Here is a 24,045-nt window from a genome sequence, read left to right as displayed (position 1 = left end):
CAAACAGTCAGCAAATTCTTGGTTTACGGATGCTTCTGCCAAGCGAGAAGGAAAGGTGTGGAAATAGAAGGCTGTAGCCCTCCATACTTCCTCAGGTGAACGAATTATCACAGAGAGGGAAGGCAGTGCCCAAGTTGGCAAGCTGATAGCTGTTTGGAGTGTTTTCCAACGTGAGGCACAGAATACTTCTCCTGTCTGTATCTACACCGATTCCTATGCTGTGTTTAAGGGATGGACTGAGTAGCTTCCTTTTTGGCAGCAAAATGATTGTGAAGTTAACAGAATCCCGGTATGGCAAAAGGAAAAGTAGCAAGAAATTCTAAGTATTGCAAGTCCAGGGAATTTTGCCGTGGAGTGGGTAGCCTCTCACCAGACAGATGGAAATCCAGCAGGAGAGTGGAACAATAGAGCTGATGAATTAGCAAGACTAAGTCCTGTGAAAAAAGATCAGAGGACTGGGAGCACTTCTTAGAATGGTTGCATGTAAAAAGACAACGCACAGGTGCAAAAGATTTGTACAAAGAAGCCCTTGCTCGCGGTTGGTCTGTTACCAGAGAAATGTGTAAAACATGCATATCAGCCTGTGAACAACGTCGCAGACGGCTAGAAAGACACCCTTTGGAAGATGACCCTCTGCATTTAAGAAAGGGTAAAGGCTTACGGGACGCGTGGCAGGTAGATTATATCGGCCCCTTTAAAAAGTCAGGAGGTAAACACTTTGGGCTGGTAGGAGTAGAGATTATATCTGGGTTAGTCCAGGCCAATGCTTTTAAAAGACCTACAGGAGATAATGCTGTTAAAGCATTGCAGGGATGGTTTGGAACTTTCCCAAAACCACAAGAAATTCAATCTGATAATGGGTCTCACTTTACTGCCAAAGTTGTACAGGACTGGGCAAAAGGTGAAGGGATTAAACGGACTTTTCACACTCCTTACTACCCTCAAGCTAACGGCATTGTAGAAAGGACCAACGGTCTCTTGAAAGGACTTTTGAAACCACAGGAGGGAAATTGGGATGTTCGGCTATGGGAAGCTGTGAAAGGTGTGAATGATAGATGGGGGTAAACGGGTGTCCCCAAATCACTGTCTTTTTCCCAACAGCTCCAAGCATAATTCTCTCACTACAGGGACCAAATGATCCTAAGAATCCTGCACACTACCCTGGACAACCTGTTTCGGTAGATCTCCCTACCGTAGGAGAAGTACCACTAGTGCTAAAATGCCCTCTGAATAAATATGCATGGGTAGCCTCTGATGCCCTAGGGAGAGAGCATCGGATACATACACGCTGCATAATTCCATCATTCTAATTTTCTGCCTTTTGGTGGCAGACTCTGTTGTGTTTACTTTTCACAGAAGAACTCCGAGGGACATGAAGAAGAGCACATAAACCATGATAAGACTAGCGATACTTTTCTGCATCCTACCACAACACCAGGGCCAAAAACCAGCTGAGTGGCCACGGTCTGAAGCTACCATTAGGTACACTAGTGCTCTAGGATCCTATCCCAGAGATCGTTGCCCGAACCTAGCCACTGTAGTACTGCACGACTCTGAGGTATACCGTCCAAGTGAATGGGGATGGGACTTGAAGGATTGGACTAGAATCCTAAAAGGAACAATAGGTGAAAAAATTAAGGTAGGATGCAGAAAAGTAGAAGGATCTCTTTACGAGAAAGCTTCCACCATTGCAATCGCTAGAAATTTTCTAAAACCAGATGGGAAAAGTGATTTGCACCCCAACATTACGGCCAAACTCTGCCCTACAACGGAGTGGGTGTGTGACAAACAAACCCCCTTCATCCTGTGTGGTTGTCAGAAGAATGTCGGTAACTACACCTTAGACCCCAGTACCAACAATGTTGAAATCACAAAGCTTTGCAGAAACAAACTAACTGACTGCTGGTATAACTTTCCTCTAACCAAACCAACCTATGCAACATGCAATTGGCAAAATAACCCGGCAGATCAGCCAAGTCTGAAAGGTTTAACTTATAAATTCAAAATAAACGCCGCAGCAAAGCCCATACTGAGCGCAGTAATCACATACCATGGTATAAGTACCCCCCTTGTGTTAGATGACAAGAATAAAGTTTTTCCACCCTTTATGGTAACCCGAGGTGACGATGTTACAATACGATGTGGATTAATTGCTGAATTTTTTACCCAACCTATACACAGTTATAGCATTGGACCTCATGGCCGTGTTTTGTTTTGTGAAATTCAAAATCAAGATTGTTGGCTAAACCTTAATTGCTGTACAATTTCCCCATAAAGTCACGTGTGGTAAAAACAATACAAAATACTGGGGGGAACTCAAAGTCGATGTTGCAATACCTACCACCCAACCACCGGTCATGCTAAGCCCGAGAATTTTTGAAATTGGACCACGTATAATCACAAAAACAGGCCAACAACAAATATTGCTCAATCCGGCATGGTCCCTTAAACAAGTCAAGTTGCTGATGCAAAACAATGTCTCAGAAATTCAGCCAGCTTGTTCACCTTTTCTGCAAACTTCCTTCAAGGGGCAGACAACCGGGTTGCAAAGCGGAACCCTTCTAAGAAACGGACGCAAAGAGACATAACCGGTGTTGTGGGAACACGATTGGGAATCTCAAATAGTATTGATTCAGAAGTACTAATGAATAAATTGGCTGCCACAACTACAGATTTGACTAAAATACAACAACCCATCAGCGGTTGTTATCAAACATATTACCAAATTGAGAAAAGGTAAATGTGAATGACCACAAATTGATAATTGGCATGCTCCGTGCTACACAAAGCAACATTTCTTTGGCTCTCAGCTGCGTCCAGGCTCAATTGTGGATGCAGTCAGTTGCTGCCTCAATTATAAGAGAAGGCAAAGAAGGCACTTTTCCTACTGAAATTCGGAAAATAATCTGGGACGGTGCCACTGATTTTGAAAGAGAATTCCAATCCTGGTGGAATTTAGTGAATTTTACCTACAATCCCATCACAAACACAGCCACAGCCTTTGTACTAACCATACGTAATGCTTCAGTGCATTTGACAGTCCCTATCATTGCATTAGGGCTGAACCACAATGCAGCTATTCTCTACCCTTTCCAGCACAGAGAATGGGCCCGTCAAACTGGTAAGAAGTGGCAAACTGTTAATTTGGAAACTTGTATTGTCCGAGAACAACAAGGGTTTATCTGTGAAAGTAGTGCAATTAGACCTCAAGACATTTGTTTGGACACAGAACAAAATATCTGTCATTTTGAAATTCATCCTAACAAGATTCCTGAAACAGTGCTTGTGTATATAGGCAATGGATGTGCATGCTTAAGAACTGCATGTGATAAGGTAGTTATAGAAAATTTAGTTGTAGATACTAAAACTCATTCAAATTTTTGTGTTTGTAACTTTACTAAAAGCACAGGATGTGATTTCTCTTATTTAGCCCCACTCACTTCTTATTGTATTTTACAGTCCAATTACACACTGATCCACCAATTATTGCCTACCCCCACTGGGATGAACCTTACTTAGGTAAAGCACTTGTTGCTTCACCAGGATTTCATTGGAATTTTGGAAAAGACCAAGAAAAACAGACAGAAAACCTTGGTAACTGTTCATCACAATGTGAAAGAAACACATTGTGTTTCGAGAAAGAGGAAAGAAAGATGCTGGACACAGCTGGTGGGATACTCCTTTTGGGTGGTCACCTACTGCTACAGGTGTCCTGAACAAATTGTGTCATCCCATCCTTGTTCTCTTGATTTTAGTTTTGATTGGGTTTGTTTTATCAGCAATCTTACACATCATGAACTGCAGAATGATGAAACGGTTAACACAATTGACATCTGTAATAGATGTGCACAATTTGGACAATATCCCATCCACTGTGGACACCCCTAAGGTTATTGACACAAGATGAACTACATGAGTATTAAAATAAGATAAGACATGATTAAAAATTACATGTGTATTTTGATTAAAAATTACTTATTCCTTCTTTTTCCTTTTCTTTTCTTTCTCTTTTCTTATTTTCTCTACCCTTTTCTGGGATATGCTACCAACATTAACGAGTCCTGAAGACTTCGCAACAACACTACGAAATCGTGCTGATGGAGCTCTCCTGATGACAATCGTGAGTCATGGGGTGGTGTAAGAGACGGTCTGAAGATCCCTCATCTGCCTCACGATCATCGCCGAGGACAGAGGCTAAACACAGGAGTTCCGACCTGCCTAAGGTGGGATGTCTGCCAACTGTTGCCTGCAGGTGTGCCCGCTGGGAACTGGTACGCATTCCTGAGGAAATCTGTGCAGGTCACAGTGGACTGCGCCGTTCTTGCTGCCCAGGCGGGAAGGACTGTGCTGAAGCGGAAAGGAATGACCTGTCCTGTACACCTGTCCTGTACCTGTTTCCCAAAGCAACGGGCCTCATAACAACGGCTGTAGATTTGCCCCACCTCTTGGGGGAAAGGGGGAGATGTGGGGATACAGCTAGAAAGCAGAAGCGAGAGCACTGCTAAACTCATGCCAGAAGTAGACGCGCTAACGCTGCTAGGCCGCAAACCGTAGCAGGCAGTATAGTTAGCATAGGAGAAAGGCATGCTTGGTATGTACCTGTGATAGTTAGGGCTAGCTTTTAGTTTTGCAATGTTATTACGAAACACAGATACGGTCTTGGCCAGTTGCCCCTCGTTTCGAAAAAGGCCTATAAAGGGACTTCCTGAAATAACTGAGATGAGATCTCCCCACGGAAAGAAGACAAATCTATTGGCAGCAGACCACGAGGACTTGGTCTCATCTGTTGGTAGCCTTTGCCCCCCCTTTCTTCCTCTTTACTCTTTTACTTTGTTTTTCTTTATCTCTCTCTCTATCTCTTTCTCTCCTCTATCGCATTACCGTGTTGTGGGTACTTAACAAAGGTGCACTGTTTTGATTAAAACTGAAATCCTTTGTGTCCTTTTGCACTCTGAGATCTGTAAACAAACCATCACGACCCTTACTTGTATTAACGGATCGTGACACATGTCCAAAAGAAAAAATCACTGGAACAAAAAGAGCAAACTGATCCAAGGTGAACTGATCCACGGTGAAAAACAGAAGCCTATGAAAATCTGGGGAAAAAAAAAAAAGGCAACTCACGTGCCCGATTCACAGATGCAACTCTTGCAAAACTTTTGAAGGCAGTCTCACTCCCTCTGCTGAACAATCAACTGGAGGAAATCCCACTCCAAATCTGTGGGAAACAACAAAAGTGGTGCAACAAGCACTTCATAGAATAAAAACTAAAACTCCACCTGAATAAACTAATGCAATTAACATTGCATTAATTTCACTTGGCTTTTTTTTTTTTTTTTTTTTTTGAGGAAATCTGTTTCTTTTCTCTTTTCTAAGAATGTCAAACATCCCTGCATTGACGATAAAGAAAGCAGTTTGAGGGCAGAGAAAGTGCAAGCAGCAGAATCACATCTAAATGTGATAAACATTTACTCACGTGGACGCTGTCACTTTGTGTTAGCCCCAAGGAGTTTTACTTCTTTTTAATAATCGGTCTAGTGGGCCAAATTTTCACTTTTTAAGAACCTACCAACACATGGGATGGAGCTGCATGAAAACCAATGAAATGTAAAGTGTCACCATAATTGCTTGCATTGTCAGTTTGCTCACGTTTGTCATTTAAGAATTTATACATACTTGAAATCATACAAATATGTTCTAACCTTCCCAGTTCTGCCTCAGAAGACTTCAAAATTATTATAATTCAGCTAATTTTTTTTATTTACTATTTAGTGAATTAAAGAATCTTGACAAAACACAAGCAAATGCTACATAAGAAATGATTAAATCCCCCTTCCTAAACCAGGAGGGCTTTTTGCAGCCATAGACTGCAAATAGGACATGAATAAAATACAGAAAAGCCTTCTACCAGCTCTCAAACTAAAGTGCTGTTCAATCTCATGCCATATGTCTTAAGAAGGTATTTTAGCTTTGCCTCACTCCACCTATTTATAGCACATTCTGCAATCTCAGACGAGGGTGCAGAATGTGATGAAGGCAATTCAGTCACTAAAATTCAAAGAAAAAAAAAAGGCTACTTGGATTAATGAAACTAATTTTGAAAGAGAATTAATTTCTTTTTAATCCCACCAACAGTAAAGCCCCAGTTTCTAGTTTGTGTCAAGATTACATTACAACAGTGCTATAATTGGTCTCCTAGAAAACAGAGCATAGCCCTGATGGAAAGATATGTTTGCATGAGAACATTTTGTATGGAAATGTTTTGTGTGTCGATTTGTATCCTAAAAACTAATCCTTCATAATGTCTAAAATTATCCAGCAGAGTAAAAATATTAATGGAACAAAAACGGTCTAAAGAAGCTACAACCAAAGAAGCCTCCCCGAAGATACCTGACTAAGACTTGAAAGTTTAAGTTAAACCACTAAGATTAGAGAAAGGGAAAACCCATTCCTTAATCATCTCAGGCCTAGGAAAACAAACAAACAAACAAGGCTGAAAGAGGAGAAATACCCATAGATAATGAAATAACAGATCAAGTGATCCCATTAGTAGGAGACGTTGAAATTCCAAAGAAATCAAAACGGGCTTCCCCACTCATTATTGAACGCCTGGAAGGGGCACAACCAGTGTCAGTTAAGCGATATCCTCTAAAGCATGGAGCACCAGTAGAAATAAAACCAACAATTGCTACATTTATTGATCAAGAGTTGTTAAGAGAGTATAGGTCTCCCTACAATACCCCAATTCTACCAATACAAAAGCCAAATGGAAATTATCAATTAGTTCAAGACCTGAGAGCGATAAATACAATATCAAGAACACTGCATCCTGTAGTAGCCAATCCTTGCACTTTACTTACAAAATTACAAAGTGGCTGGCTGTGGTTTTCAGCTCTAGATTTAAAAGATGCTTTCTTTTGTCTGCCATGCCTTGAAAGCAGTCACGAGATTTATGCCTTTGAATCGGAAAACCCCAAAACAGGGAAAAAAGCCAGCTTACACGGACCCTATTGCCACAAGGATTCCAAAAAGAGCCTCACAAGAATTGGAGATCATTAGCTAAAGAACTGGAAGCCTGGAACACCGCCACTCTGGGAAGGTACACTTCTGCAGTACATTGATGACCTACTAATAACAACAAGAACCCATGAAGACTGCAAGGAATGAGCTGTAAGTCTTTTAAACGTTCTGGGACTAAGCGGATATAGGCTCTCCCCTGAAAAGGCTCAGCTAGTCCTCCAAAAAGTGAAATACAAACTGGCAGGAGGAGAGAGAGCCTTGGAAAATAACAAGAAAGAGACCATTTGTCAGATGCCCCAGACAACTACAATAAAAGAAAACAAAACTAAGAGCTTCTCTGGGAATGACAAGACAGTGTAAGTTATGGATCTACAGCTATGGACTAATTGTGAAACTCTCCTAAAAGAAACGGAGGGGACCCACCTATGCTGGACACCAGAGACTAATAATGCACTTGTAACTCTGAAACGTGAGTTAATGCAAGCTCCGGCATTGGGCATACTGGATGTCATTAAACCTTTTCTGTTGTTTTCACATGAAAGGCAAGGACTGGTGTTGGGACTTCTGGCACAGAAGCTAGGACCGTACAAAAGGCCAGTGGCTTATTTCTCCAAGCAGCTGGACGTGGTCAGCCAAAGATAGCCCACCTGCCTGTGTGCAGTGGCAGCTGGGACCCTGAACATAGAGGAAGCCCTCAAGTTCACAATGGGCCAGCAGATAACCATTTTTGTCTCACATACAGTGTCAGCAGGGCTCACGCAGAAAGGAAATCACTGGTTAAGCCCATCTCGCTTTCTCAAACACCAAGCTGTCCTAACAGAATCGGAGGACGTGACTATCCAAGTAACTGACATCTTCAATCCAGCAGCTTACTTCCAGGGCAAGGCCGTTGAGGAGCCTGTACAGCATGACTGCATTGAAACCATGGAGGTGGTTTACTCTAGCCACCCAGACTTGAAGGACTCTCCACTAGAAAATGCAGACAACTGGTTCACTGATGAAAGCACCTATGTCAAGAATGGTAAGCGGTTTGCTGGCTATGCAATTACAAGCACAGGCGCTGTCCTTGAAGCAAATCTGCTACCTGTGCGGGCATCAGCTCATAAGGCTGAAATAATAGCCCTAACTGGAGCCTTAGTATCAGCTGAAGGAAAACCTATCAACATTTGGACTGATTCAAAGTATGCTTTTGCAGTAGTACATGCTCCCAGGGCTATTTGGAAAGAAAGAAGTTCATTGACCTCACAGAAGAAACAAATCAAACATGCTACTGAAATTTTACACTTGCTGGAAGCACTGTCAAAACCTTCAAAAGTAGCTATAATGCACCGTAAAAGACACTCCCAAGGTAACACCATCCCTGAACTGACAAATGCTACGGCAGACAAAACAGCACAGGCAGTGGCTAGTAAGGTTCAAGTTCAAGCCCTAGCTTGAATCCCTTCTAGCATCCTTAGGAAAAAAAACCCACCATACAACACTGATGATTTAAATTGGATACAGGAAGAAATGGGACAAGTAAGAACAGACGGGCGGGCTAAAATAAAAGATCTCATCGTCATACCCAGAAAACTGTTAAAATTATTTATCCAAAGCAAACATTCTAAAACCCATTAGGGAGTTGACGCCTTACATAACCACTTAGAAGACAAAGTAATAGCACTGAAATTAAAGGAGACAAAGGAGGAAAAACAACCCTAATACCACTGTTAGGCTAAGCACAGAGACTATCCCTAAAAGAGTTTTACCAAGAGATGTGTGGCAAATTGACTTCTCGGAATTCCCTAGAAAAGGGACATACAAGTACCTCTTAGTCCTCACAGATACTTTTTCAGGTTGGCCAGAAGCTTTCCCTTGTAGAACAAACGAGGCTAGAGAAATTCTTAAAGCTTTAGTACAAGAAATTCTTCCACAATTTGGGGAAACAAATTCTGATAGGAGATCACACTTTGTAGCCCAGGTAGTGCAAGGACTGAGTCATCTACTAAGTATACAGTGGCAACTACATACACCATATAGGCCACAAGCAAGTAGACAAGCAAAAAGGATGAATCACTTAATAAAGCAACAATGAGCCAAAATTTGTCAAAAAACTAATTTCTATTGGTATCAGGCTCTGCCCATGGCTTTGCTAAGCATTTACGTCCACAATTACAATCAATACGCGCTACAGCTGTTCATTGTCAACCACCACCTCCTGATAAACCCTTCCATAATATGAATCCAAAAGACTGGGTTTATATTAAGGCTCCTTCCGGAAATCCACTCCAGGAAAAATGGGAAGGACCTTACAATTTGGGACAAAACGCAAACCTTGCATCAGATTACCTTAGGTAACGCTTCTTGCAAGTTTAAAGAGATAGAAGATAAACTCACAGCATGGTTACCCAACTTATCCTGGCTTAAACAATTGTTTGTAACAGTTATTTGTCTTGTGATGTTCTTATTTACTGACTGTATTAGTAGATATTGTTACATGATGTTAGGTACTTAGTATCTCAATGCGTATACACAATGGCAAAAGCACAAACTTAGAAACGAGAAGGGTACTTTCATTCAAGACATGCAAGGTTTGTAAAGAATTACAAACGATCAAGGAAAAGGGGGGATTGAGAAGGGGGATGATCCATAGTTAACTCCTGTAAGCACGAAGAAACTAGTAAGAGACAGCAAATATTAATCACAAAACCTAAGCAGCAGGATTCGCCTTAATCTTGTCAAGATAAGAGGAACAGGATCTTTTGAAAACCAGCACAGAGATCGCTGAATCATCCAGCGAAGAACTGCGCATGCGCCAGAAAGAAAGGTAAAAAGTGCATTGTGACGAAGACTACTGATTTTCATCAGAAAGACCCCCGAGGAAGAAGAGGAGCCTTCCTCAGTGCGACCACCTGGGTACACAGCGCATGCGTGGCACGTCTGCTAATGATGATCAATGACTTCCGAGAAGTAATTTCTAGAACCACTCCTATCCCAAAGAATATGGTGAATATTCATAAATTTTACACATAATGCTGGACTGTATGGAGTGCTCTGCGTGTGTGTGTTAGGAGGAGCGATCCCCCATGCACCCAGCGCCAAATAAAGCAAATACCCGCTTCTCTGACTCTGTCTCTGAAGCATCTCCAGGCCTGGTTTTGGGCAATTCAAAATAGGTGAATACACATTACAACTACCCCTGAAGTTGCTGCGTAGGCAGATTTAAGAGGAAAGGATTTCATCTTCATCACTCTCCTTCTTTCTTGTTTTGACAGAATTAAGAACTTGTAAAAAATCTGATATCACTGATGCTCACCACTCCTCCAATTAGACTACGCTCACTTACACTGTGCTGAGGACAACAAAGTCCAGAGCTTTGGATATCTCCCGCTTCTGCCCTAGGAATTGCTTCCAGTGCTCTACCTTTGCTCCAGCTGTGAAACCAAACCAGCAGAACCAAGGAAGTTCTCTCTGAATGAACCAAGATTTCTCTAGAAGGCTACAACGGCAGTCATGGCAGTGAACACTGCTCTTCACTGGGCCATTCCTCTGAAAAAAAACATGCACCACCTCTCAACCTAAACTGTTAAGCCTCCTGGTGATGCTGACTGACAAAGAGTCCAACCGCAGTTAGATTCCAACAGCTACTTCCAATGACCTGTCAACAGAGCTTTGCAGACTTGCAACGGTCCAACAAACTGAAGGAGCTATGTTTTATGGCTGCTTTTCAAACATCATTGATTTATGTCCCTTTGCCAGGTTAAGTGAAGGTGGCCCGTCCACCTTGATCAAAGTCAGCAGAATTTTGGCCCAATCTGCTGTTATGCAACACATCATGGAACGATCTCTTGGTGTTGATGCAAAATTCCCACTGAAGTGCCAGTCCCTGCATGACTTAAGGCTACCTACTCGCAGAGTGTCCACTCCACTGCCACACCCATTTTCTGGCCACCTTTAAATGACTGAGCACTCTTACTTTTTCAAACATTTCTCAGGAGAACGGGACCACCATCTTCTCCTTTCTGAAGTTTAGGAACCTAATTTAAAAGTAGTACTAGCAGTACCAGTTTATCCAAAATCCATTTGCGCCATCAACAAACTCCGAGTAAGCGCTGAGAATTAGTTTCAAGATTTTACATATTTTTACAGTGGGCTTTTTGTTTGCTTGTTTGTTTTTAAAGTAGATGGAGTAGTCCGCTGTTTCCCTGAGGCTACCAGGGGTGCGAAGCAGGCAGGCAGAGCCCTGGCATGGGAGGCACAGGGGACCCCAGGCGCTGACGGCTGCCACCAGCGTGCGCCAGGTCGGGACCGGCAGGCAAGGCTGCACCTTGCGTCTGCCACAACACCTGCAGCTTCTGCAGCCTGAAACACAGCTGGCTCAGGGGTTTAAATCAAGAGCCAAAATATCTTGCTGGTCAATTTGGGGCAGAGAAAGGTCATCACTTCTAGCATGGCATAAGCCTGCCACTACATTTCTGTGAAGGACAATCACCTTGCGGGAGTGAAACTCCTGGGTAAAATACTGAAGCGCTTTCAGATTCATGTTATCCGACATTTCGGTGACCTTCTTTTATACCTGCATTGCTTCATACTGCTGGTTTTGGGCACAAGTTCTTTGTACACTATCCTGGAAATTAAAAAATCAGAAACAACACCCACCCCTCTCCCACCACCACCCCTTCCCCAGCCACAACCCTAACAAAACCAGCCTCCAGAATGTTCAGGATTTCAAATGAGAACAAGCATAGATGGGGCATAAAAAGATGGATCCTCCTTAGACATTTGTGCATGCAGTGCCCTGCAATCAACTAAGTTCTACTTCTCGTACACCAAATAACTGTCTTCGGAACTCCTTGTTCTCCATTCAAACCCTTCTGGGAGGGTAATTGAGGAGATACTCTACATATTTTTAGCACATGTTGCACTCGGCAATTAAATCCAGTGCACAGCATTACCTGACGAACTGAGGCAGTGACAAGGTCAATTAAGACCTGTTCATATCTTAATTTGGAGCTCTTCCAGCTGCTTGAAAAGTGAAGCCTTGGACATTGAAGGTTCAGACTAAGGAAAATCCAAAACGTGGACAGCATCTCCCTTCTGCTGGAAGCCTTGAAGTTCACCACTGCACTCTGCAGCCTACACAGATCATCTGAGTATTGTAAAAGTTCTCCAAGGAAGAACAAGAACAAGGCTAATGCTTGCACACAAACGCTGACCAAAAGCACTTGATGCTCTTGGACAAAAAGATGTAACCTTCACTTTTGGAAAGACAAGGTGACTATGGTTGTCTCTACAGTACTCGTAGGAAAAAATCCCTGAAGTTTTGTAAAACCTCTTTTCAGGGCTTTGTTAACTTCGTTTTTGTTAAGAATTGGGGAACACAGAGACACCTGTCACTTTTTTTGCAGAACGCCATAGAAACTGCTACACTCACTTCAACAACAGTCCAGCAAATACTGACCATATGCAGTTCTGGTTGATACAAACCCCCATTACCTAAGAAAGGAAGAACTCGGCAAGCAGTTTGCAAAGATGAACAACTTAGCACGACTGCGGCTGATGACATGCCCTGACCTTTTTTCCCTTCAGCTGTGGGTGCCGTACCCTCCTACCCTCACACATGCCACTCCAAGCTCCTTGCGTGGAGCTCTCGCACCACCTATGACAGCAACTGTGCCAAGCCGCCACTCTTCTTCAGCACCATCGCACCTACCACAAGGTAGCTGAATCAGAGGGAAAAGGAGGTCGCCAATGGAGGGAAGTTGCTCCCCCTGACAGCTAAGCTCCAACTTCGGGGTCCCTTATGTCCTTCCCAGGACGGGCAGGAAAACGCCTCGGCGGAGCGCAGCGCTGGGCGGGAGCGGCCAGGACGGCACCGAGCGCGCTCCCCACTCCCTCCCGCCCGCGCCGCTGCGGAGACCCCGGGTTCGCCGGAATCGGCCACGTGCTGCACGGAGGGCAGCGCGGCAAAGGCGGCCACCCCTCGTCGCTCTGGGAAGGCCGGCCTCGGATCCCCGCTCTCTCCACCGGCACGGGCAGTGCCAGCAGACTCTCGCTGCGGCCGCCGCTGGCCGAAAGCCTCGCCGCGCACCGCCCGGCCGGCCCCGCCGCTCCGCGGGGTCACACGGCACCTGCCGAGGGCGGCAGCCGAGCGACAGGAAGCAGAAGCCCTCACCGCCGCGCCACTCGCCGCCCCGCCCGGGCGCTCCTCTCCTCGCGCCACCACGATGGCGCCGGCCCGCCCCGCCCCGCCTTCCCCGTCGCCTGCGGCGCAACGCGGGTGCTCCGAGCCACGCAGCACGCGTGCGGCCGGGCCCTGCCGAGCCGCAGGCGGAGCCGGGGCACGGCCCGGGCGGGAGAGCTTCCAGCGAGGCCGGGCGGGCGGCGAGTGCGGCCGAGCGTGAACGCGCAAGGCGGGGTCGGCCGGCGGCGCGATGGAGCACTAGATGGAGGCGGCAGCACTGCGCGGCATAAAATAGCTGATCGTCCCGCAGCCGCCCGCTCCGCAGCCCCTCGGCTGCTGTCGAGAAGGGCCCCGGCCCTGGCCGCGCCGGTGGCGAGGTGGCTCCGCAGCCCGCGGGCAGCCCTGGCGGGGCAGGGGAGCACTGCGGGCAGCCCCGGGCCGTGCAGCCGTCTGTAACGCGCGGTGGGAGCCGCCGGGAACTATTTTACACCTGCCGGGGGGCTGGGGAGGAGCACGGAGAGCACGCGGCAGGTCGCTGCCGTTAGGGAAAATTAATCGACGATGCCTGAGGTTTATGTCCGAAAAGGAGACAGAGGAGTCCTGCAACATTCTTCGACTACAGGGAGAGTCCATGGGGCTTTTCTCATGGGGTCTGTCAAACGGTTGCAGGATGCAGCCCCTTTTTTATGCCAAGTGCCTGGCCACAACAGTCTCTTCCCCACTGGCTGAGGTATTCGGGAGATACAGACTTCCAGAACTGCCTACTCTATGCCCTCCTCTAATATGCGCCCCCCTTTTGGCATCGAAAAGAAAGAAAAAGAAACCATTCCTAATGCTATTAAGTCTTTGTTGCCTTGCTCTAGGTTCAGGAATTTAACACGGCCTTGATTAATCAACAGTCCCTGTTGATTAGCAACAGTTCTAGAGAACTAATAGTTTCTTCTGTTCCTTCACTCCCCATAAGTTCCTAGCCTTGTCTACAGGCCAATTCACACGGTCTGTTTGTAAAGACTCATCCATCTCATTCCTTTTAATCCCTCCTCTTTTTAGTTGATCTGTATTTGTCTTTACAAACCTTAATTACCATTGATTTAATTTTTTTCTTCTTGAGTCTTCTTGGCTTTTGCTATTATTTGCAGTGACATCCTTTTCTGTCCTTTTGTAGTCATTTCTGGATCAGGTAGGCATGGCTGCTAGAGGCATCCCCTTGACCACCTGCTGAAAGAGCTGCACCCAGCATGGTGTCACGCATGGTCAAAAGATTAGAGTTGCTATAGCATATAAGAGGAGAAATGGTATTCATTTAGCCCATAGCTGGCCAGTTAACCATGAAAACATGTCCCATTACCATCCTTTCAACATTTGGACAGGTCCATGAGCTGAGGTTATTTCCTTTGTTATTTGTTTGACCACATTTCCGCTGTCATCTGCTTGCAAACAGCAGCTCGAGTCATTTAATTTCCCACAAACTCCTCCTTCTTCTGCTAACAGATAATCTAATACCATCCAATGTTGAAAATACCGCTTTCCTCATTGAAGTGGGTTGCTCAGCAAGATGGTCAAGAGCTGTGGCTGGCTGGTTGGTAATTATTTCTGAGACAGCTTGTAACCTAATTATCTCATTCAAATGATAAATGGGTTCCCAGGCATCTGGGATTAATTCCTTAGCTTTCCAAGGGGCTGGTCCATCGTGTTGCGTAACTTGTTCTGGTGGCCATTCATCTTTTCCCCGTTTTGGGGTGCTCCCTGCAGCCAAGGCTGCCTCAGCTGACTGCTTTTCTCTAATTAAATCCTCACAGATTTTGATTCCTAAGCGATTTCCCTGAATTTGTAGTAGCAAAAAGAACAACGGTCTAATATACCCCAGGGATATACCATATCCCTGACCAGTTTGGAGGTAACCTGAGCTAAGCATGTTGGCCACAAATCCAATAATGTCCTTTCAAAGCCCGTGTTCCATTAGCAAAGGGGCTTTCCTACCCTTGGTCATCAATTGGTGGGTCAAAATACCGCGGGTTTCCCTGGCCTAACGGTCCTCCAACAATAGTCCCCCCACCATAAGGGTCACAGTATTTGCATTTCCAAGCTCCCACACAGGGTTCCCATCTACATTTACATCTGCAAGTTGCTTGGTTGGATTTGGAGCAGAACTCACTAAAGGCTTTGAGTTCCAATCCGGTGTTGCCATTCCCACTGATAATCACAAACAACATGTCTTCTACTTGTGGAATTTTTGTGGGGGCAGCTTAAAAATAGGTGGTCAAAAAAACCCCTTGTCTCTCCCCATTGCTTTACAGGCTTCCAAATATTTTTGGTAAGTGTGGTAAGAACACCTTACACAGCTACCATTAGTGAGCTGAACATCTATTTGATTGCAATTGTCTTGATCTTTGGAACAATTGTAAGGAGGGCAATTGGAGGGCTAAACCCAATTGTTTAAAGCCAGAGGGAAAGTCAATTGACAAACGCCTTTTCCTACATAGACCCGCCCTGTCCTGTTTAGGCAATAAGTGCCAGTTGGAGAAGAATGAAGTGGCCATGGACTTCCTTCTTTGGCCCCAAATCCCATCCCATTGTGGCCCTCCCATTGACCCACCATTTCGGTTCATCTGGGCTAGCCAAGCATAGGCACTCTTCAGATCCTCCTGGCCCTCCACAGAGCCAGCAATTGCTAAGGTTAAAAACTTTTGCTACTTCTTCTCCTAAGGCTGCCAATTGATTCTCCCACTCCTGGCCTAAACTTAGCTGACCATATAAAAGTAGAACTAGTAAGGAAAATATTTTAATAATGTGATCTAATTAGCTAGTCTAGTTTTCCCGTTGTCTTCTGCAGCACCTGTGGCAATTGAAGACACAGAAACCACTTAACATAAAATAATCCAGCAAGTATTAGCGCCCCAGTGAGTGGAAATTCTAGAGGAGGGATGCCCATAGAGACTATTTCAGCAGATGGTCTGTGGGTAGGCACTCAGGGCTTCCTCTGATGTCGAAGCACTGGCTACTGCTCCGGCCCATTCCTGCAGAGTGTCAGACATGGCCTCCCGGCCTTCTCCTCCAGCTGAGATGTGCAAATCTCTGAGGCTTCAGAGACCTTGACCCGAGAGTGACGAGTCCACCTGTGTTCAGCTGTCTTGATGGCTGTTTCTGTCGTCAGTGACACTTGGAATGGGCCACGCCATTTCAGAACCACTGGCGCTTCTTTCTACTCCTTAACTAGGACTCAATCTCCTGGTTGGATGTTAGAAGCAGCAAAGTGCAAAGGTGGGGCTTGTGCCAGCTGAGCTTCCTGTTGAAGGGGTTTCACAAGAAGCAGTATCCTGGCCACAGACAGTTTTAAATATACATCACTTACCTCTACTCCCCCACTAGGTTGAGACTTAGCCGGGTAATTCATAACAACGACAGAAAGGGGGATAACGGAATCTCTCTTCTGGGTCGGGCTCTCATTCTCGCCAAAGCCAATGTCCAAAGCCCTAGCCATGGCATCTTGGTTTCTATTACCAGCTTCAAAAGGTGTTTATTCCTCTATTCATTGTTTTCTACCCGAGCCGAGCTCTGGGGGTGCCAGGGCCTATGGAGGTTCCATTGCGGTCCTAAAGAAGCCAAAACCCCTTGAAGGATCTTTCCTGTAAAATGAGTTCCCCTATCTGAGTCTATTGCTTCTACAATGCTGTATCTTGGAATGATTTGTTCCAAAGATGCCTTCATAACTGATCCTGTCGTTGCTGAAGCAGTTGGAAATGCTTCTGGCCACCTTGCTAGCTGACATACCATTAGCAGAAGATATGAAGCCTTCCCACTTGGGGCATCTCAGGAAAATCCAGCTGGCATCTTTGGAAGGGACATGCAGCCCAAGGCCTCCCTCCCCTGGCAAGTTACTTTGTAACTTGGCTGTTTGCTTTAGCACAGCTCAAGCAACCTTCAACAGCTCGTTTTGCCAGTCTAAAAAGACCCCCAGCAGCATACAGCATGAGGAAGGCTTCTGCCAGTCCTCAGGAAGTGCAAGGACTCTCTTCACGGAGTTCTTTTAATATTGGTAGGGCCAAAGCTTCTGGTATCTCTTGTTTGCCATCCCTTGGAAACCAATTATTGCCTTTATTCTCTGCCACACGACTTTTAACTGTATCTTGAACTCCTCTGGTAGAAAAGACAGCTTCCCGGGCAGTGATGGAGTCACTGGGAGCAAAGGGGGCATCTTGGAGAGTTCTGGCAGAAGTGTTGCTTTCTGAGTTTCTTCATCCACCAAAAAGGAGACAGAGGAGTCCTGGAACATTCTTCAACTACAGGGAGAGGCCATGGGGCTTTTGCCATGGAGTCTCTCAACTGATTGCGGGACGCAGCCCCCTTTTTATGCTAAGTTCCTGGCAACAGCACCCTCTGAGGTACTCGGGAATTACAGACTTCCGAAACTGCCTACTCTATGCTCCCCTCTAATATGCACCCCCCTCTTGGTATGGAGAAGGAAGAAAACGAAACTATTCCTAATGCTATTAAGTCTTTGTTGCCTTGCTCTAGGTTCAGGAATTTAACATGGCCTTGGCTGAGCAACAGTCTCTGTCGATTAGTAACTGTTGGGGAAGATGAAACAGGAAAGCCTTGGAAATATGATTGCCTGACAAAAGATTTTGGGAATATGAAAACTACAGGCAACATCGAAATGAAAGCCACTTTTGAAATACCAGGTCTTAGTTACTGAACAACTAGAAAACAATGGTATGGCCACTGAAGTAATCCCCTCTTGATGGAACAATACCCTCTGCTTGCAAACAGGTCCAAGGGTCAGAGCAGACCCTACTAGCTCAGCAGAAGGGGTCCAAAGAGTAGTTTTTAGAAGTTAAGATGTAACACTCTATAGTAATATAAGAACTCTTATAGGCTGTATGTAAATGCTATAGGATTTGTATCTTGTATTAGATTGGTTAGTGACAATTAGAATATTCAGTGCAGAAGATGATTTATTGTATTGTAACCAGGACTTCAGACATTCTCATTCTCTCTCTTCTATTCATTCTCATTCTCATTCTCATTCTCATTCTCACTCTCTCTCTCTCGCTCTCTCTCTCACCCGTTCACTCTCTTGCTCTCTTGGGCCTGCTCAGAGCTGAGTCTACCAGCTCTGAGCAGTGCCCCAATACCCAAGCCTTTTACAATAAACCGGCTGTGTCCCAAGACCTGCCTATAGAGATCTCTCGTCTCCATCCGTCACCGTCTATGTCCGGCCGTCCCGACTGGACCCCAGAACCCCGTAACCTACAAGTAACAGTTTCTAGAACTAATACTTTCTTCTGTTACTCCCCTACCAGTAAATTCCTAGCCTTGTCTAAGGACGGATTCACACGGTCTCTTTGTAAAGACACATCTATGTTACTCCTTTCACTCCCACACCTTCTTGGCGGTGGGATGGCTCCCCCCGGCACAGCACCTGGCACAAAACCCTCCTATGCACATGCACACACACCTGCACTTACCCTGCACTCCGCTGCACACACACACACACACCTCCCGCACACTAACACCCCCCTCCACATCCCCACCATGCTACTTGCAGTTGCCCTGCCCCTGCCATCCCAGCCGGCTGACAGCACCCACTCCTCACATGCTTCCCCATGCCTTGCATTTCCTTGCTGCCCTCTCTGTAGCCTTCCGTCAACCTGCCTTTTCTCCCCTGCCTTGCATTGACTTGCTCACCCATCCCCCACCTGACTTCCTTTCACATTCGTCTAGGTCTGGCCTCACCTTTCCTTTTCCTTCTAGGACCCTCATTGCCTTGCCTGGCCTCGCCTCGCCAAGCCACCACTTGCCTTGCCCTGCCCTTGAACCCCTCCCTTGCCTTGCATGACCTTGCTCACCCCTCCCCCACCTGGAATTCAAGACCCCTTTTCAATGACATTTCATGGCCTTGCCCTGCCCTTTCTGCTCCTCCTAGGAATCTCAAAGCTCTCAAGCATCTCCGGTGTTTCAGGATCACAGGAGAGGAAGACCAGGGGAGGATGCATGTTGCCACACTCATCTCCATGGGCAGCCTTTGTCTGGGAGCAATCCTTGCATGTCTTGAATCTTGGAAGGGCAATTCACATTTTGCCCTTGAGCTCGGGGACCAGAATGAGAGTCCTTTTGCATACAAAGGAAAGCAGGTAGCTCAAGTCTTTTAGGTGCAGAGGAGACATGACCCACGTGGGATCAAGGCCACACAAAGCACTTGGTCCTGGCCACTTTTGTGTACCAGCAGTCCTCGAATGTACTTCTCACCTGCCTTGCCTATCCTTGCCTTGCCTTGGCAACACAACCGTTGCCTTGCCTTGCCCTGCTAGCTCTCTGGAGCCTTGCATTCCTTTGCACGTCCATGCCCTGCCCTTGACCTGCCTACTGCTTTCCTCCAGGGCCTTGGCTTGCCGAGCCCTTCTTGTTTCTGCCTGGCCTACCCATCAGTGGACTTTCCTTCCTACGGCCAGCCTTGCCTCTAACTTCTGGGCCTTCTCTTGCCTACCACTCCATTTGCTTTCCCCTCACTGCTCTGGCCTTGCTTAGCTCTCCCTTGACTTGCCCACAATTGCCTGCACTTGCTTTGCAGCGCCTTGCCTGCATGGAAGGTGAGGTAGAGAGTGGTAAGCAGGGCAAAGCAAAGCCAGCAAGTGGTAAGTAGTGCAAGGCAAGGCAGACGTAGGCAAAGGAAGCAGAGCAAGGGTAGCTTAAGAAGAACTAGACAAGGTGCTGAAGGCAAGGCAAGGCCAAGAGACTCGGAGTGCCTTTCCTTGGGAAGGCAAGGACATAGTGCCAGTGTTGCTGGAGCAGATGTTAAGGTGGCATGGGGAGGAATAGAAAGTGCTGAGAACAGCGTGTGTGCTGCTAGTTTGAGGGGTGCAGTTGAAGTTGCAGGCAGTAAGATCTTCCTCAGCTGGCACTGTTTTGAGCTCTGTTTTTGCCAGATGGTTTCAAGTTGGTGGGCAGAATCTGCGAGAGGGAAAAGATTTGTTTGGGCCAAAGAGGTTTGTCTGGCTCTTGGAGTGTGGTGTAAAGAAGAGTCTGCTCTTGGAAGGGGAAGATGAGGGAAATCTTTTTGTCCTGATGTGCTGTTGATTGGAGTGCAGGGACGTTTGCAACTTGCCTCTGCCCTTGGGGTGGTTTCGAGCAGCGCCAGGTGCTTGGCCTTCTTTTGCAAGTCGTCAGCGCCATCGTGTGGTTGTTTCCATGAGCGCTGACAGTGCCGGGGAAAAAGCCAAGCGCTTCGCTGGCGCGGCCGCAGTCGTGTGCGAGCAGTTGGTGGAAGAGCTCCGCTGTGCATCCTGCCGCTTGGAGACATAAAAGAATGTGATCCTGCGCGTAGCGGGGAAGCAAGAGGAATCTTTTCATTGTTGGCTGTGCAGTTTCTAAGCGGCAAAAGTCAAGGCAGTTCCAGCACGGCCTCTTTCTTTCAGAACCTTTTCTGTGCCATCATGAACATGCTCAACATGGAACTCGCACCCACTGAACTGCATCAAAGGTCCTGGAGAGACGCACTTTCCTTCAAGCTCTAGGTACCATCCTACCCTCCACCTCACGCGGATCCCAAAGCCCTTCCAAACATCCAGCAGCTGCGCGCAGAGAACAAGTGCTAGAACAAGGCGTTGGCCTTCATAGTCCCTCTAAAGTCTGTAAACTAGGCGAAACATTGCAGTGACCAGCACTTTCCTTCGCAACTATCTATAGAGCGTCATCACATTCTCTCAGAGTGGCTAAGTCCACCCTTGCAGCACAGCAGCGTTTCCAGCCACAGTTGGGACTGAGAGATGGGCCAGGTGAGAAAGCATTTCTTGACTATCCTTCGTCTCTGGAAGACTTGATACTCACAGCGCAATCACGTCCACACACCTTCAGTGTGGCCAAGTTCAAGCAGCTAGAGCTCACAGAGATGGGAGAGTCAGGAGAGAAGCCGTTCCAAAAGTACCGTGTAGTGACAGCAGCATTAAAACTGTGCACAGCAGTCTACAGCACTGTAGACCGTGGCTTCTCTGACAAGACGTGCCATCCCATTGTTGGCTCTCGCAGCTCGGTTGCTAGCTGCTCTCCTGAAGAAAAGAACTAGAAGGAAAAGCCAATGCTGGGCTGCACCTTCCCCTTGCCTCACGTAAAGCCATTTCAACTCCCCGCTGCACTCTCTACTTCCCCTCTCCTTGGCATCGACCACTGTGTTTTCTGCATCTCGGAGCCGAAAGGTAAGCGCCAGTGTTCCCAGGGATGGTTGGAAGAGGGATAAGTAGTAGCACAAGTAGCTGTCGTTGAACTTCCTCCTTCTCAATGCTAACGTGAAGTCGGCAGGCAGGCGAGCGCCATCCACGCTCCTTTCTCAGTTTGTGCGCTGCAGACACGAGCCCGGTGCTCGGCGCCTTCGTTCGGCCTCTTTAGTACCCATGTCGCGCTTTCATTCTGCCGGAGTGGAAGCGTCGTCTACTTGTGGCACAAAGAGCACGGAGCCTGCAGCGAAATGCTCCAGCCGACTGCTTCTGCCGACACACGCCTGGGCTATGCACTTTGCCTCTCAGCGACATACAGGAGCACATTCGGTCTAAATGTAAAGGGAAAGATTCTCGGCTACGTCTGGCACAGAGAACAGCTTTAGTTCAACGAGGTTAGCCGGAGCTTACCCCCGACGCGTGGGAACTTGTATTTGCACCACATTCCAGTGGCAGTCCTCCTTCCTTTACAGGCTGCACAGCGCCGTCAGATCGCGGTGCTCTCTGCACCTGCTTTCTCACTTCCAAGTAGCACCGCGCACATTAGAGCCTTGCAGGGAGAGAAGACGAGGATAGTCGTCTCGCCCAGAAGAACGTGGCAGGGTGAAAAGGTGTTCTTCCTTTGTCCTCCTCATCGCCCAGAGTGTGGTGCTGTGTTGAAAGTCTTGGCCAGCCAAAAGCTAATCCAGCCAGTGTTTCTCTCCTGACGCATTTCGCTGAGCGAGAGCGACACAGAGTTTGGACATTGCAAAACAGCAAGAAAATGATTGTCCGTCGAGCTGAGGAAAATCCGTGCACAGCACACTGTGGCTGCGTGCCATGTTCACGCTGAAGAACGGCAAAGCTCAAAGGCATTGCTGGGTTTCAGTTCTGTCCAGACCGCAGAAGGCGAATCACGAAGCAGCAGAGCACCACCGGCTGCATGTACTCAGTGGAGCGAATTTCAAATGTCCAGCCCAAAGCCTCTTCACTAGCAGATTCAGCTGAGAATGCTCTGGCTGCTTCACAAAGTAAGGCGCTGTGTTGCACTCCTGGACACTACCTGGTCAGAAGCAGGTTCTTACACCTTCAATGCTGCAGAGTCCATGCAGCTGGAGCAAAGCCAGAAGGACGCGTCCAGCTAGAAGGCGTTCTTCAAGTACCCCCCTTCTTCCAAATAGCCTTGAAATTGAGCTTAATACACTGCGGCTCTGCAGCTTCCTTCTCAGATAGACCTGCCGTCACATTCTTCACTCTTGCAGCTCCGTTGCCCACTTGCAGCAGCTGCTGCCAAAGAAAAAGGCTCCAGAAGTAAAAGCCACTGCTGGGCTGCCCTTTCCCCTTGCCTCACGTCAAGCACCAGAAAGTGTCGGCTGCACTCTCTATTTCCCTTCTCCGCCGCATGGCGAAGCATAAACGTAACCGCAATTGTTTCCAGGGGAAAGCTGGAAGAGAAATAGGTAGCAGCACAAGTAGCTGCAAGTTGGACTTTAAGTTTCGAGCTGCTAATGTGAATCCGAAAACAAGCGAGTGGCAGGCACGCTTCCTCTTGCAGCCTGTGCGATGCACACACTAGCTCGGTGCTCTGCCTTCATTCTTACGCTCTTCGGAGCAGGTGGCGCTTTCGTTTTGCTGGAGACGAACCGTCGTGTACTTGTCGCCCAGAGAGCACGGTGCCGGCAGCCAAATGCTGCAGGCTGCTGCTTCTGCCCAAACACGCCTGGGCTATGCAATTTCTCTCTAGCGCTGAAGCAGCACCACATTCTGTTTGCTTTGCAGCCAGCATCATTACGGAAAGCTTCTCGGCTACGTCTGGCACAGAGAACAGCTTTAGGCGAACCCGCTTACCCAGAGCTCGCCCCCGACGCGTGGGAACTTGTATTTGCACCACATTCCAGTGGCAGTCCTCTTTCCTTTACAGCCTGCACAGCGCCGTCCGATCGCGGTGCTCTCTGCACCTGCCTCCTCACTTCCAAGTAGCACCGCGCACATTAGAGCCTTGCAGGGAGAGAAGACGAGGATAGTCGTCTCGCCCAGAAGAACGTGGCAGGGTGAAAAGGTGTTCTTCCTTTGTCCTCCTCATCGCCCAGAGTCTGGTGCTGTGTTGAAAGTCTTGGCCAGCCAAAAGCTAATCCAGCAAGTGTTTCTCTCCTGATGCATTTCGCCGAGCGGGAGCTGAGGAAAATCCTTGCACAGCACACTGTGGATGCGTGCAGTACACACGCAGAAGAGCGGCACGGCTAAAAGTCATCGCTGGGCTTCAGTTCTGTCCAGACCGCAGAAGGCAAAGAACGAGGCAGCTGGGCACCGGCTTCACGTACTCAGTGGAGCGAATTTCAAATGTCCAGCCAAGAGCTGCTTCACAAGCACATTCAGCTGAGAATGCTCTGGCTGCTTCAGAAAGGAAGGCGCAGCCGTTTAACTTCTGGACACTACCGGGCCAGAAACAGGTTCTTATACCTTCAATGCTGCAGAGTCCATGCAGCTGGAGCACACAGAGAATGATGCGTCCAGCTAGAAGGCGTTCTTCAAGTACCCCCCTCTTCCAAGTAGCCTTGAAACTGAGCACAACACACTGCGGCTCGGCAGCTTCCTTCTCAGATAGACGTGCCGTCACATTCTTCACTCTCGCAGCTCCGTTGCCCACTTGCAGCAGCTGCTGCCAAAGGAAAA

This window comes from Corvus hawaiiensis, chromosome 17 (assembly GCF_020740725.1).
Source record: "Corvus hawaiiensis isolate bCorHaw1 chromosome 17, bCorHaw1.pri.cur, whole genome shotgun sequence".
Lineage (NCBI taxonomy): Eukaryota > Metazoa > Chordata > Aves > Passeriformes > Corvidae > Corvus > Corvus hawaiiensis.
This window is presented reverse-complemented; position numbering follows the sequence as displayed.